The 9,082-nt window shown below is 32.2% G+C and overlaps 1 long non-coding RNA gene across 2 annotated transcripts; it reads left to right on the plus strand.

The window, feature by feature from the left end:
- The first annotated feature begins 1,371 nt into the window (after positions 1–1,371).
- On the plus strand, positions 1,372–9,047 carry LOC143064021 (uncharacterized). 2 transcript variants are annotated; one of them, XR_012975164.1, is made up of 6 exons: positions 1,372–1,429; positions 2,803–3,024; positions 4,328–4,584; positions 4,920–5,203; positions 5,931–6,438; positions 7,379–9,047. It is a non-coding gene; the product is annotated as an uncharacterized LOC143064021 (long non-coding RNA). The 2 variants fall into 2 exon arrangements; XR_012975163.1 differs by lacking the exon at positions 7,379–9,047 and having other exon boundaries at positions 5,931–6,542.
- Positions 9,048–9,082: the final 35 nt, after the last annotated feature.

Raw genomic sequence — 9,082 nt, forward strand, 5'->3', positions numbered from 1 at the left:
TTTTCATCTACAATAAACATGCTTAATTACTATTTCGATCATCGAGGAAAATCAAAAAAAGATTACCGCAACTTTCCCACCTTAAATAAACTTTAAATTACTCAAATTTGTATAATAGTTGTCATTCTTTGGTAGGCATTTGAATTATATGAAATATTTTTGTAAAATTATAAAATACTTTGTCTTGATAAATGACTTATATTCTGACCTTCCAGATTTACTGTTGTGTAACAGTATTGTATCGATATTAATCTTGTATACACAAATAATGATAGTAACACTTTAAGGGAACAATATGATCTTAAAATAACTAATCAAAAGGGAGATAATTCACGTAGAACTTCTGTATAAAATTAGGAAATACGGCATAAGAGTTCTGATTGTACCATTGAGAAATGACAGAACTATTTTATGTATCTCACAGGGAATAAATCGTTAAAAAGTTGATACGCGATAGATAAAGTATAAGGAAAAAGTAAGAAACGACATTGTGTTGCAAGAACTTCGTAAATTTTACGGACACCATCACGAGTTGGTTGACCGTTATGGAATAACTGTTTCACAGACGATATCGGATATGTTCCTCATGTCGTAACTACCATCCACTTCCCTTTTCACGATTGTGACCTACCGAATTAGACTATTTACCGGATTTGTAATAACATAAGCAAACGACGGGTGCCACATGTGGAGCAGGATCTGCCTTCTCTTCCGGAGCACCTGAAATTACCTCCAGTTTTTGTCGGGTTGCTTAGTTTTTAGTTTTCTATGTTGTGTCTTCTGTACTATTATTTGTCTGTTTTTTTTTTTATTTTTAGCCATGGCGTTGTCATTTTATTTTTAATCAGTGAGTTCGACTATCCCTCTGGTATCTTTCGTCCCTCTTTTATAAGTTAAAAGATTATTAGTTTACATCACTACATTTTAGTTTAGTTTAGTTTAAACATATTTATTTATAGTGGACTGGGAAACAAGTTATTGCAACTTATACTAATCTCTTTCCACTTTGCGGGTGCGAGTGCTGCCTTGTAGCGGCATTATCCTGCTCTTTTTTTTCCAAATCTACAAGGGTGTCTTTTACGTGCAAGAGATATTGCTCTCTCTTAACATGGGTCAGCCATTTATCGTCCCCTTCCGATAGACTATCATCGTTTCTCAAGACCATCACTACAATAGACAGTGATGTTGGTATTGTTCCTTATGTTCTTGTTACGCCAATGCAATACGTTTCTTATGTATTCTTTTGTATTTGAATTACACCCAGTGTTTTATTTTGTCGTAGTAAAAAAGTGACAGCGTTAATTTTCTGTTTACAAAATAACTAACGAAATGAAACGGATCGTATTTATAATCAGTGGTACGTTTCGTGTATTTAAATTAAAGAAAAGAAAATTTTGACAATAAAACAATGTTACCATTCTAATCAAAGGTAGGATATTTTGTAATATTTACATTTATTTAATTATACAGTTAAAAAATTTGAAAAGTTCTTTAATGATATTTGATATATCAATTGTTTTGTGACTGATGATAAATTTTTAATCCACTTCTTTCTTCACTTAAAACTATTTTCGATCGACAACTAGTGTAAATTCAAATGCTTCAAATAGTAAATGTCTATATGTGTTGGCGGTTTTTGTTGTTGTTGTTGTTGTACATGTACTTCTGTGTTCTTGCTATTCCATTGATATCCTCTTAAAAATGAAAATCTTCGAAAGACAGACAACACCATGACACAATCAATTTTACATCTAGAAATTGACACTAAGGGGTTGTTAAGATCAGTATTTCACATGACACGAGATGATTTAAACAGGCTTTCACGTTGTAAACACTCAATTTCTATGTAGCAACTGTCCAGCAGCGCCTGCATAAGAAGTTTATATCATCCAGTTAATACGATATTTCAAGGTTTCCAATTATAATGTATTTGATAGATAGTTGCTGCTTACAAAAAAACTTTTGTGCCAAGGGTTCTCAGAGGTAAAGTTGGGGTCGTCTATTCGGATGTTTAATGGACGTAATCATGAGTTGGTTGTTCGTTATAATTATGATTTCTGTGTCTCAGGGGACCATGGACATGTTCCAATTGTCGTAACTAAACTGTCCTGGTTTTCTTGACTGTTAAATTGTGGAGCAGGATATTTAAGTTTTTGTAAGAAACAAGAAGGTGTCCATAGTACAGTAACACGGATGACCAACTCGCACTATCCTTTTGTATGTTCAGTGGACCGTGATATTGGAGTCAAAAGTCTAATGTGGCATTAAAATTGGAAAGATCATATCAAAGGAAACATGTGTACTAAGTTGATTGTACTTCAACTTCATCAAAAACTATCTTGACCAAAAACTTTAACCTGAATCGGGCACTATAATTTTCTTTGTTCAATGGAACGTGAAATTGGGGTCATAACTCTAATTTGCCATTAACATTAGAAAGATTATATCAAAGTGAACATGTGTACCAAGTTTCAAGTTGATTAGTCTTCAAATTCATCAAATACTACCTCGACCAAAAACTTTAACCTGAAGCATGATAGACGGACGGACGGACGACCGAATGAATGGACGCACAGACCGAAAAATAGAAGTCGACTAAGTGGGACATAAAACATCCACCAAATGAACTATGATATAACGCACAAGTCAAGGAATGTAGTTTCAAGTGAAAAATGTATGTTCTTAATGAAAATTGGTACTCTTCAAGTTGAAAAATTTGAACAATCTCGTTTGTGATCAACTTTACATTTATTTCATTAATATATGAGTTGTGAAATAGAAGAAACATTTTTGTATTTGTAGAATCCGTCAGTTCAGTTGAAAAAATATAAAAATCATTGTTGCTAAACTTTGAACTACTTATTCATATTGAGGATCGTGAAGTTAAAGGACAATGCTGGCTACTTCATGGGAATCCTTTGTTTGAAGTCTGTCTCATGCAAATACAGAAATAGATTGGCAAGACAGGTAACAGTGGGCTCTAATAAGGAAGACGACTGGTTGTTGAACAAACACGTCCTCCAGGTATTCAAATAGTAGTAAATATTTTGTTGATTTAAAAATCAATAATAACGATTTATCATCGGTTCTACATCAAAATTCTATTTTCAATTTCAATCTTTAGTTTACCGAACTCTTTTCGGTGCGGTTTGTGTTGCTAAATTTTTAATTGTCTCCACAATGGGCTTTATTTTCTCATCTCTCTATATTTGTTCGACTCCCAGGGTTTTAATTGCATCCGTAATATCTTCTTTTTTTACAAGTGTTTAAAATGCAAGGTTTGACTTCATCGATCTTTTCCCCGGCAACTATTAAAGATGGGTAAAGTTCTCGACGACATTTCACATTATGAAAATGTAGCTTATTGGTCTAACTTGAACTTATTTGTCCTATCTAAGCCCAAAATCATATACTAGTATGTAAGTCTTCCAAGGTTTTTATCATTAGTTTATATTTGACATTTATTGTCATAAACACGATTGATTAAAAACACAAACCCAGTATTTATAAATGAATAGATTTGACTATACATTTAAGATTCCATTTGGTCAATTGACTTCTCGGCTTATCGACCTTGGGTTTCAATTTTTTTAGGTTGAGTGTTCGTATTGGAGGTTGATTCAACAATGAGCTTCGTAAATACCGATTATACAAAGTTCTATTTCAAGCTTTTTAAAAACGGAAATAACACGTTGCAAATGTCATACGTCTGATCCATCTCTCCGGAATAACCTTAGACAGGAACGCCAAAACTAAGGCATTCGAAAGCCAAAAATATATAAATATAAAAGTACGCAAGGCGCTATATGATCATAAGGAGACCTAAAGTGAATGGCCAAATTCATCTAAGGTGGACTTTGCCATGAAGAAGTTCAAACCTCAATTTTTAAATAGTTTCTTTATTTATCAACGAAGAATATAAAAAGAAAAATTTGTCAAATATACTAAGCATATAGTTCTATACGCCTGACGAGCGTTTCATCTACAGACGACTCATCAGTGACTTTCGAATTTAAAAAGTAAAAAGTCTAAATAAAGTTGCAAGTTAGAGCATTGAGTACTCAAAATACAGCTGAGATAATATATTTCTAGGTAGTTTTGTTTAAAATCATGTTTTACTGGTATCTAATTAAATCGTGTACTAGTGTAAGTTTATTATTTCGTGTAAACTGAAAAAAAAATATGATCTTCTGTCCTCGATCATGCAAGACAAAATGAGAGACATGACAACATCTATTTATTGTACGTTTTATTATACACATAACCTTGCTTACACCATGTAAAAACGAGAACAATTTATATATAGTTTTATTCTTCTGTAAAATAGATGTCAGAAGAGGTTATCGACTGGAGGCATGATAAATCGCCACAAGATTGTCTAAAATATTTACTGTTTAAAGAAACATTATCAGATGTTCATTTCATCTTCAACAATGATTATTCGTCTGGTAGAGTACCAGCGCATACATTTGTACTTGCCATGCGCAGTGCAGTATTTGAAGATGAATTATTTACAGAACGTGCAGAACACGAGGATATTCTTGTAGAAGATATTTCAAAAGACATATTTGAAATGATGTTAAAGTAAGCTCCTTGTTTTTTTTTGTTTTTTTGTTTTTTTTTTATTTTTATTCTCAGACATTGATCAGAATTATATTAGTTTGTCAATTAAAATTTGCATTGTAGGAACATATCATCCTCTGTAAATACTGTAAAAAAATAATGAAACAAGAATTTTATTTGGTGAGAACACTGATTGAATGCAGTATTTTTTCTCGAAATTTATTAATGAAAAAAAAAGAAAAGTCTAAAAAAAAAAAACACCAATAAACTCATTTTTAAATCGTTAATAATTTTTCGAAGTATCATATTTTCATAACTTAGTGTATTCAAAGGTATAACGAATGCTTTCATTTTAGATATATTTACACAAACATGACAAAGATAACCAATGCAAATAGTGTTGGTTTGTTGCAAGCAGCCATGAAATATCAGATTCAGGGACTAGCCGACTTGTGTGTTGCACACATGGAAAGATCACTCAACCGGAACAACGTCTGCAAGATTTTGGACGAGGCAGTCAACTTCGAAATCCCTTCATTAAAGACGAGTGCTTTATATTTTCTTTCAAATTTTACCAGGGAAGTTTTCAAAACGGAGGGATTTTTATCTCTGTCTTACACAAGTCTGGATTTAATTTTAGGTAAGATTTCCGGAAGGAGATTAATGGTAATAATCCTCTAGATTGTAATCTGTCCTCGCCCAAATACAAATTTTCAATCCTGGTATCTGTGATGATTTTATTGGTAACCCTATTATTTAAAAAAAAGGGGGGGGGGCATATGCTTACCGCATGGATTATCCGACTTTAATATCGCAACATGTTTATTCAATTTTCATAGCACCACAATCATTATAACGATAACATGATTAATCTCTTAACCAAAATTTTTCTTATCAGATCAATCATTTTTTAAAATTCGACCTCGTATCACCATAATTGACTATTAAACAAATTTTTGCTACTTATAATTAATCGAGATATACAAATGTCAAATGATTAAATAAGGGAGTTAAGCAAGTGTTAGATGAATGTCTTGCCATTTAAAAGCCAGATAACATCAAAACAATTCGACTCCGTTTATATAGCTCCGAACGCTTCTACGTATTGATATTTTCCTTGTTTTCAAATGTTTATGTTTGAGCATTCCTTGCGATGGTTATTCCATAAAAGCTTTTCGGGAGTTCATTATTAGCGTTATTTTTAGTTGCCGAACGGAGGCATGTTTCTACACCGCCAGTCAACGGTTGGTGTGGAAAAGTAACTAAAGTATACGTTATATTGAATTGTTTAAAAACGTAAATTAACATTTAATGTTACATAACATCGCAAAACAATGTTTTAGAATTTCTGCCTTTTTTTATTGTAGATCTTGACAAACTGTCAACATCTGAAATTGAAGTTTTCAAAGCTGTCGTTTTGTGGGCAGATGAGCAGTGTAAAAAGAACAATATACCTGATGAAGGCGAAAATAAAAGAAACATACTTGGCGACATGTTCTACAAACTCAGAATTCCAGCAATGACTTTACGTCAGTATTCTAACATAGTGGTAACAAGTGAATTGCTGACCGAACAAGAACAGTTACAGTTATTCAAATATTTTACACTCCAACCGTCATCGAAATCAAAAGTATCTGTGACAATTGCGAATTTTCCGATGAAACCAAGGTTAAGGACAAAGGCTTTAGATGAATGGCAACCCAAAAAATCAACACCATCAAAAAAGAAACAAGTAAGATTTGCATCAAGTAATCAAGTAAATGTAACTCAACTTCCGGCCGAGCCTGTTTATGGGGACGATAACTTAGACGCAAGGGAAGTGGAAGCTCAAGAAGTTTTTGGATGAAATGCCAACAATGTTATCTTGATATGATTGTGAGCTATTTGTGCTTCTTATATTTTGTTCAGTTGATTTGTTTTTTAAATACCTGAATATCTATATTTGTTATACAAGTATTTTAATATATAAGTTTGGTTTTTTTTTTTGTTTCTTTTTTTCATACCTTATTCGATTAAGCCGCATCTGATCTGAAATTGATACTTTGTATTATACATATAAAATGATAAAGTAAGTTTCCAAATGATACAACTAGTACAAAAGCAACAGTTACATTAAAGTTTCATTCCTTCCAACACATTTTTAAACAGTTATTACAGTATGTAGGTTCTCCAAGGAAGGTCGACTGGAAGGAAGTACAGGGGAAGTTTTGAATGTTACTAAAAAATGAGGGATAGTTGGAAAGGGCAGACATATCATCTTGTGATTAACCACCTATATACGGATCACTCAGGACACTTAGTATTCTTAAACGTTTGATAGAGTGCCTTACACTCAGCATGATGATATCGTTCGTTATGTTATCAGAATATTGATTACGGTCAATGCAAATGTTTAAGGGAACAGTTTTTTTGTAGTTTATTATTTAGATGATGAGCTTTCAGTAATGTTTTTATTCTGACTAATTGGGGAATACTATAATAGTAGTGTTTATTCCATAGTTTCACTTAAGTGCATGTATGACCACCTAAAATCACATATGACAACACACAAAAATGCATAAATCTGAAATATATGATTTTTTATTATTGATAATTTTGAAAAGGGTTTCCCTTTCGGGATTTCGTTGAGTAGACGATATGTAATGGATTTGTGTATCCCTGCAAGAGGATAAATTATGATGTGACCCATTGGGTTCACATTTATATGAATACTGGTCTCAATTTAAAAACGTTATGTTTAATATTTGGCATAATTTTGCAACATAGTCTATAACTCACAATGACCTGGAACTTTGACAGATCTTTTTGATTGTAGAAGTGTGAAATATGAAACTAAATGTAAGTAAAGTGAAAATGTATTTGTTCACAATTTAAACAATCATAATGTACTTGGTCTATTCTGAAATTTATTAAATCATAAATAGTATTGTGGTATTGACTTCTGATCAATAACAATGTAAAGTTATATTCATTTGATTTTTTTTTTTTGAACGTCCAGTACCAAATATAAACATTTAAGTACAAGAAAAGGCTCTTCAAAATGAGTCTTCCAGAATGAAAGCTCTGCAATTTTGACAGCCAGGTAACCAAATGATATGTTGGGTAGAGACGGGAAATTGTCTAGCAAAAGGTAACCTAAGGGCATCTCAAAGGGATTTTGCGAGTTCACTTTTCATGTCCAGAGATTAGAGCGTTAAACTCTCCTCGTGTATAGAATTTGACGGTCCACACAGCCAACTGGACACCCTGTATCATCAATTTATATTTCTCACAGACACAATTGATCGTGTTCACAATATTTCTATATTCTGCATTTATGGAAAAATCATACTTATATATTCAAGGTGCACTTTCCATCATTTTCAATGAAATAATGTCGGTTAATATTTTAATCCATAACAAACCTTTTGCAGTGGTTTACCTAATTAAAATTGGTACAAATAGGTATTTAATAAAATATTTGTTTTTGTTTTCAGATAACGGTGCTACCTTGATATTGACAATCGTTAATAGAATCTTTATCGAGTCAAAAGAAATGTTAAGAAATTTAAATCAACACGTTTATCTCCGTCATTTAAAGGACAAAAATAGATTTACAAACAATTATCAAAACAATAAAACCGATCAAGATACTTTATATCGCATATTGTTGTTAACTATCAAATCCACATTGTTGAGACGTTAGGCCTTGCAATAACAGTTCTTAATGTTCATTTGTTATATTCAATTTTTCATCTGCTCTTTTCAAGTTTATTTTTTCATTACGCCTTCTTTTTGCGAGCTTAAGAAATAGGACGAAAAAGCGAGGCTGTTTCGTAGCGAGTATAAATAAATTTTTCAATATTGTACATGTATTGGGTTTATCCTGTAATTTACACCCTGCACTTGAAGCTTTAGTTTTTTTCAATCCAAATAGTAGCTTTTATCTCTCGTCTTTCGCTTTAAGAAATTGAAATTTGTACAATAGTTGGCTGATTGGTGGAAAGTGAGTACAAGATGTTATCGAACGGTCAAACTTACTGGACGAGCGAAACGACTGGACATGCATGAGAGAATAACATATTGATTCAGAACACATTTGCCTCGTACAACAGCTAATCAAAATTTTATTATACAAGTTTTATTTATACTGCACTCGTTCTTTTTGAGCAGTCAAAATGCGTTGACCGTATATTTCTATGTCATATACAGTCACTAACCTGATATCACTTTTCCTCATGAATATTTAAATAGAAATTGCCGAAATTATGATTAATCATTCATACGACCTATTCAAACTGTTCTTGTTTCCAATGTATACAACGACTCAAACTTATTTCTTTGGCAATTTTAAATGAAAAACATATTTCACTTGTTAATATTTTTGGTTTGCAAACTATAAATCATTATGTTTTATGCTTATTATTGATATATTAGTTCATTTTCATACAAATTCGTTCACCATCGATTGTGGATTTCAACAGGTTATGTACATTTCATTGTGTTGTATATTTCTCCGCCTGCATGATATATGAGGCCT

Source organism: Mytilus galloprovincialis, chromosome 2 (genome assembly GCF_965363235.1).
Source record: "Mytilus galloprovincialis chromosome 2, xbMytGall1.hap1.1, whole genome shotgun sequence".
NCBI lineage: Eukaryota > Metazoa > Mollusca > Bivalvia > Mytilida > Mytilidae > Mytilus > Mytilus galloprovincialis.